Source organism: Rousettus aegyptiacus, unplaced genomic scaffold, assembly GCF_014176215.1.
Source record: "Rousettus aegyptiacus isolate mRouAeg1 unplaced genomic scaffold, mRouAeg1.p scaffold_m13_p_6, whole genome shotgun sequence".
NCBI lineage: Eukaryota > Metazoa > Chordata > Mammalia > Chiroptera > Pteropodidae > Rousettus > Rousettus aegyptiacus.
The window spans coordinates 43,770,901-43,778,439 of NW_023416309.1; the positions used below are offsets into that span (position 1 = coordinate 43,770,901).

Below are 7,539 nucleotides of genomic sequence, written 5' to 3' on the forward strand. Positions count from 1 at the left end.
GTAGGAGTACAATGGTATCTTGTTAACTATAAAAATGTTTCATAAATTCCTACTAAAATAAATTCGGGTAAACTATGCCTTTCAAATATTAGCCAGTCAAAACTTCTAAGAGACCAGTTATATTTCGTATTTGCATTTAGAGGGTAATTTTTGTTTGGTAGAGCACTTTGTTTATGTCTTTTAAATGACATTCATCTTAGAATAGCAGGCATTTGTAAGTTTTTTTCTCTTGACCCCATAAATAACAATTATGCTATGAATTAGATTATGTGTATAAATATCTTTTTAAAAATTAAAATACATTATTACATATAATACAATACTGAAATTTTCACTTAATAGAAAAAAGGAAAAACATTAAATATTAAAAATTCCAATAACCTATGACAATTAAAAACCACTCGGTTTCACTGTTGCTACATACCAATTTTATATTGAGATAGATATATACAGTCTTCGGGAGAGTGGTTCTGTATGAATGGAAACCCTCTCTTTTTGTAAGTTTCAGATAATCAGATTGTACCTAGATATTGACTCTAGGATGTTAACAAAGAGAAGATAAATATATATTTAAATATTAAATGATGTTTTGTGTAGGTTTCTGTTTTGTTCTTTATGCTTATTTCAAAGTATAGCTTTCTCAGTGAATCAATTGTTATACTTTTGTATTCAGGTAACTGTAATAATCTCTTTCCCTTTTAATTCCCTTCATATTGATATAATTAATATTATTAGTACTAATCCTCCTACATGATTTTCTATGTACGCATAAACATATGTGTGTACTTTCCTTTCCATTTTTTTTGATAAAATAGGATTATATAATACATTTTTCTGTATATTTTCTCCTTGTTAACAATACTATGGTTCTCTTACCAGATCAATATGTATAGCTATAAACCTGTTTTTATTAGTTGCATGCTGTTTCATACAATGAATACCTATAACCTCTTCAAACACTTCTACTGTGATGAACTTTATTTTTTCAAGTATTCACTGCCACAGTTCTGTAATAAACATCCTTGTATACGTATCTTTAGATACAGTTTATTTCATCATGATCGATGACTAAATATGAGATTGCAGAAGCAAAGCAAAGACATATTTTAATTTTAAAATTACAGTTAAAAGTCATTTTACTATCCAAGAAGGTGGTTGTGAAAATTTATACTCACACCGATAACTCGTGATGGTGCTTCTTATGCTATACTTTTTTTCATTACTGAATGAAGTCTATCTTCTCCATTTTGCCAATGGGAAAAAAAGGACATTATTGATTTAATTTGCGATTGCCCAGCTACTAGTGAGTTTGAACATCTTTTCACATGTTTATTTGATGTGTGTATTTAACTTCTTGTGAATTTTCTTTTAAAATTTATTGTCAGTTTTCTATTGGATTATTCTTTTTTCAAGAAATCTGTAGATTTTTGTATGTAAAGACATTAACATTTTGTCTATTTTATGTAATGTCAATATTTTCTCCTATGCTTTAAAAAAATAATCTTTTCACCATTTTGATTAAAATAGCCACATAAATAAGGTAACTATAATATCATCTAATTGTTCACAATTTATTTATTTTGCCTTTTACTTTATTGTTTTTTAATTTTATGCTTCTCTCTACAAAATTATGCTAATATTTTCTTCATATATTTTAGTGTTATACCTTAACTTTAAAACTACAACACATCAGGAGTATGCACGTATGTGTATGTGTGTGTGTATTGACTGTGATATGTGATGAGGCACACCTTTACATTTTTTTTTCTCAGGCGAGGGAACCCTTGATTGACCTCACAGACTTCATGGAAATTTATCAGTTTAAAATCCTTCATTTTTTAATTTTATTTTTTATGTCTACAGCACCTGGTCTTCCTAAGTGGTCTCCCATCCAAGTACTAACCATGCCCGACCCTGCTTAGCTTCTGAGATCAGACGGAATTGGGCTTATTCAGGGTGGCATGGCCGTAGGCTACATTGTTTAAATTAAAAAACTACATCTATTAGGATCCTGGCATGAAAAAGCATATTCAAACAGGGGAATTAGAAGGTATAATAAAGGTACTATTTATAAAGGTGAAGCAAGATCGAAGGAAACCAGCAAAAGTGAAATACCCTTTTTCTTCTACTTGAAGGGAGAGAAATAGCAGAAAAGGCAAGAGGAGGGAGTGGTTATCAGAACTCTGCAGGAGAAGGTCACCTAAAAGAAATTACGACCTTTAGGATAAGGATAAAACCAACTTATAACACAGATGGAAGCTTTATTGAGGAATAAATGCACCAGCTTCACTTTCATTTCACTCTAAGTTATTCTCTTTGGTGCCTTTCTTTGGCTGAGCTCTACAAAAAACCATAGTACAGGGGAGCTTGATGGATGCAGTCCGCAGCATTGTTCTCACCAACGGTGAAGAGTGGAGAGAGGATCCAATATGGCAGCCATTAATTATACGCTGTTCTTTAGTACTTAAAATGTGCTAGTCTGAAATGATATATGCTGATTTTCTGTATAAAATAGACACTGGACATCATATTAAAAAAAGAAACAACAAAAATAAGAATTATCTAATCAATAACTTTGTTAATTGCATATTGGAATAGGAAATTGGGTTAACTTTCTATTGGGTTAAAAGACATTAAAATTAATTTCAATTCCATCTATCACTTTATATTTTTAAATGTGGCTACTAGTTTGAAATTACAAATGTGGCTTGCAGCAGTAATATAGAGGGATAAATGGAAAATATCCAATTATTTTGATTCAATATCTCTCCCACTAAATTCAAGTGTCAACCTGTGCATATATATTAAATTCTCCTATAAAATGAAATTTGTTCTTAAACTCTCTATGCTGTTCTTCTTATCCCTTATCCACATGCATATCCCTATTATAAATACCATTAAGATTAAGGAAGTTTCTAGAAAGTTCTAATGTGAAGGAAATATAAAGCTTTCTCACTGTTGACTTCCTTTTTGTCCTTTTCCCTAACAGTTTCCATGTATGTACTATTTTATATGAAATTGAAAATTGCCCTATTATTTCCTTTCCCTAAAAATGTCAGTTGGCAATCTAAATCAAAGCATTTTTAAAAAGTAAATATGTATATTTGGAAGGAAATGCCGTTTTTATGTTGTTACTTCATACGATCTAGTGAAATGGTCTATGACTCCATTTATCAAGATCTTGTTTAATGCTCTTCTGGAACATTTTATAGCTTTCTTCATGTTAGCTGTTATATATTTATTGTTAAATTCACTTTTAGGTACTTCATACTTTTTTGTCATCATTATAAATATTTTTTCCATTTCCATTTTTGACATACTGTTTGAATAAAGAAAAGCATTAGGGTTTACAGATTTATTTTGTAATCAAATATCAAATGATCTATTAATTCTATGTATTAGGTTCACCTGAATATTTTAAGAATGCAGGCATATTATTTGCATCCTAAGTTCATTTTCTTTTATTCCTATTATGATCTATTTTTAATCATGTTAATTAGATAAAACGTCTACTACAATGCTCTGATCTAGATTTTAATGAGAATGGACTTACTATTTTCCTTATTAAGATAACATTTCCTATTAGTCAGGTAAATAAATAGGATCAGATATAGATATATTTTCTATTATTTCTCATATTCAATTTTACTTACAATAAATTTCTGTTTTTTAACTTATTAATATAATCCTTATTGAATAAGTTATAGTATATATGTAATTTTTACATTAATTTAAATGTACTGCTTATATTTTGATAGATTACCTAACTCTGAAAAATGCTGACATTTCTAGAATAATCCCAATTTTCTCATGGTATTCTATTCTTTAAATATACACACTCTTAACTTTTTATTTACAATTTTTACACCTGTATTTATAAATAATTTTTGTCTATAATTTTACACTATATTTTTAGGTTCGAATGAAACAATTTGGAATAACCTATAAAATAACCTGGAGAAATTTTAAGATTTTTTTTTTCTTTTGTATGGGTTTATCAGAGTTATAAATCAGCTTTCAGCTCAAGTCTTATGCAACTCTTGAGAAACCTATAACTTCTAAGTCTATTTGTGTTTGGAACTTTTTAATTTGCAATTATTTTAAAAACCTTGATAATTTCCCTATAATTATTTATATTATGATTTTATAACTATTCCTCAGAGAGGTTTATACTTTGCTACAAAGTCATTTCTTTTCCTATATTTAAAATATATTATCAAAAAGTTATTTACAAAATTATCTTGTAATTTTCTATAAGTTTACATAAGTCAGGTTAAAACTTTTTATTCTTTTTTGTTGGTAAAATTCAGAAGTTTTATTTTTTATAATTTTTTATTTTTTAATTAAAGTAGACATTTTATTATTTTATATCAGTTTCAGGTGTACGGCATAGCAGTTAGACATTTATATAATTTATGATGTGATCCCTGCTATTAGTCTAGAACCACCTGGCGTTATACATAATTATTGCAATATTATTGACTGTATTTGCTTCCTTTATTTCCTTAATCAAACTACCTGCATTTCAAAGAATAGATATTCATCATATGTAAACTTTCCACTTTTTTATTCCATTAATTTCTATGTTTGCCTTTATTAAAATGTTCTTTTTCTTTTTTGGGGGGGTAATAGTTTCATTTTACTAATTTCTTAAAAGTAATATTTTATTCACAAGTTTAATTGCTTTTTTAATTAAAAATATTTAAAGCTACAATATTTCCTTGAGTCTAGCTTTAAGCTCATGTCTTACTATGATTTTTACTTTCATTAATTTCTAGATAATTTTTAATGCTAGGTTTAACATTGATTATGAAATACTTGTTTCTTAATTTTTAAGAAGTAAAATTTTGTTCCCTTTATTATTTTGAATTTGTGTATTTTTTGATTTGTTCTGTAGTCTTCATTTTCTTTGCTATATGGTCTTAGACTATGATCAAAGAATTTGGCCTATAAAAATTAGGTTAATTTTAAAAATTAGGTTTTCTTTGTTGCTAATTATATTAGTGGATTTTTCTGTAAACAATCCTTTCATTTAAGAAAATAATATGCATATATACAATCTCTTTGGAAATACTTGATTGTATTATTCAAATTTGTGTTTGATTTCTTGCCTACTGGATTTATCAAATTCCATAAAAGACACAAAAATACCTCCAGTTGTCTTCTGCCACTATAAGAATTGGCACAAGACAGTAACAACTAACATATTATTACAGATTTTTTTCGTCTTAGATTGAAAGATATTTTTCTTTAATTTAATGTAGTTAGTATTGAATAAAACATTGATATTAACAAAGCCTTTTTTTTACATTTACATTATATAATTATAAAATGTATATGTATGTGTTTCAGCAAACATTTTTTACAACTTTACTGAGATATAATTAATAAACAAAGAACTGCACATATTTAACATACAATTTGATGAGTCTGGATATATGTGAACAGTTATAACATTACCACAGTTTAGATAACAGACGTATCAGACATCTTTCAGAATATCCTTGTATCTCTTAGGGTTTTTGTTTTTGCTTCTGATTTTTTTTTTTTTTTTTTTTTTTTTTTGTGATAAAACTGAACATGAGAACATGAGATCTGCTCTGGAAGACATTTTGAAGTGCATGACACTGTTTTGTTACCTATGAGCACAATGTTGCACAGCAATTATCTAGAAAGTATCCACCTAGTGTGACTGAAAATGTATACCTTTTGAATAACAACTTCCCAATTTCTCCACTCCCCAACTCCTGGCAACCACTATTGTATTCTCTACGTTTATAAGTTTGATTATTTCAGACACCTCATATAAGTGGGAAAACACCTGACAGACATTTTTCTAAAGAAAACATATAAATGGCCAACAGGTATATAAAAAGATGCTCAACATCAACATTTTAATTAAATTTTAATCAAAATATAACATTAGTAAAGGCCAAAATCATAAGCGGACAGCTTGATAAATTATTATAAACTATACTACTATTTCTGCCAATGAGCTGGAATACAATACTGCCAGTATTAAAGAAACACCATATTTTTCTGGTTCTAGTATTTTTCCTTATACATCTTTGTATATGTACCTGGGGGACAAACATAAGGTGTTTCCCCAACCCCCATCCCCTGCCTAATGGACACTGACTTCTAGTATTCCTGCCCTTGTATAATCCTTCCCTAATGAGTGTGAGACCTGTGACTTCCTTCTAGTCAAAAGAATGCAGTAAAGGTGAGGAGATGTCACTCTATGCTTAAGTTATGTTGTTATATATGACTGTATATTGCTAGTGAATTGGCTCTGGAGACTTACTCTTGGCTTGATGAGGTAAGTGCTTATATTGGGAAAATCCATGCGGCCAGGAGTTGAGGGCAGCCTGTAGCACGGGAGAGCGGCATTCAGTTGACAGCCAGACAGAAGTCAGATCTCTCATTCTTACAACCACAAGGAAATAAATTTTGCCACCAATCTGAATACATTTGGAAGCAGATTCTTCCCCAGCCAACCTCCAACATCAGTGCAACTGAGCAGAAACCTTGACTGCTTCTTTGTGATACCCTATGCAGAGGATCTAGCTAAGCCATGCTTGACCTTTGAAAACCCATAGAAATTGTGGAATAATAAATATGTGATGTTTTAATCCTCCAAATTAGTGATAAGTTGTCATTTAATGAGACATAACTAATATACCTCAATCCTGAGTTCTAGTGCCACAGTTTTGACTCTTTAGAATTTTATATTAATAGATACATTTAGTGTGAGATCACTTACATCTGGCTTTTTAAACTCAATAGTATGTTGTTTCTGCTTCTCTTTGATGCCTTAATTTTATCTATTTTTTCTCTTCATCTTTATGGGAGTATTGGCCTATATATCTGGCTCTTCAATAGGCATCTACAGTCAGTCCTAGTTACTTCGTGAATTACAATGCCAAGCAAGTGACAAGTGTAGATGAGAAACACATATTTAATTGGCCATCTTCTTCATTCTCCTCCATTTTATTTTATTACTTACTTATGCCAAATAACAAATTACACCTTTACATCTAAATGTTTAAGTTTGAAATTATGCAATTTTATCTTAAATTCAAAATTTTAATATTTTCTCATTATTTTGGTTGAATGCTACTTAGAAAATCTTATTTATTAAAATAATTTTATTTTGCCACTAGCTAATATGGAGTGTTCCCATAGAGCTGTAAATGAGCTCAATATTCATTATTCAAATGAATAGAGCCAGACAAAATTAAATGGGTTCAGCTTTGTGGGATCATTTCAGGGAGCTAATTTGGGAGTTTCAGGCCACTAGACTAGGAGAGCTATAGACTACGCATTAAGTTGCTCTTGATAAATAATACAACACTTAAAATATAAATTGCATTTAAAGAGGGAGTACCTAAAAGAAGGAAGGGTTATAGGGAGATGAGACCAGGAAATGATGATAACCCTATCATATGTTTCTCCATGAAGTACTTTTAACATTTCATTCCAGTTTATTTGATTCTGCGATCAACTCTTAGCTCTCATCTTTTAGGGACCATTTTTTTT

The 7,539-nt window shown here is 29.5% G+C and overlaps 1 pseudogene; it reads right to left on the minus strand.

Moving 5' to 3' along the window:
• Positions 1-1,854: 1,854 nt before the first annotated feature.
• On the minus strand, positions 1,855-1,973 carry LOC118604563 (annotated as a pseudogene).
• Positions 1,974-7,539: the final 5,566 nt, after the last annotated feature.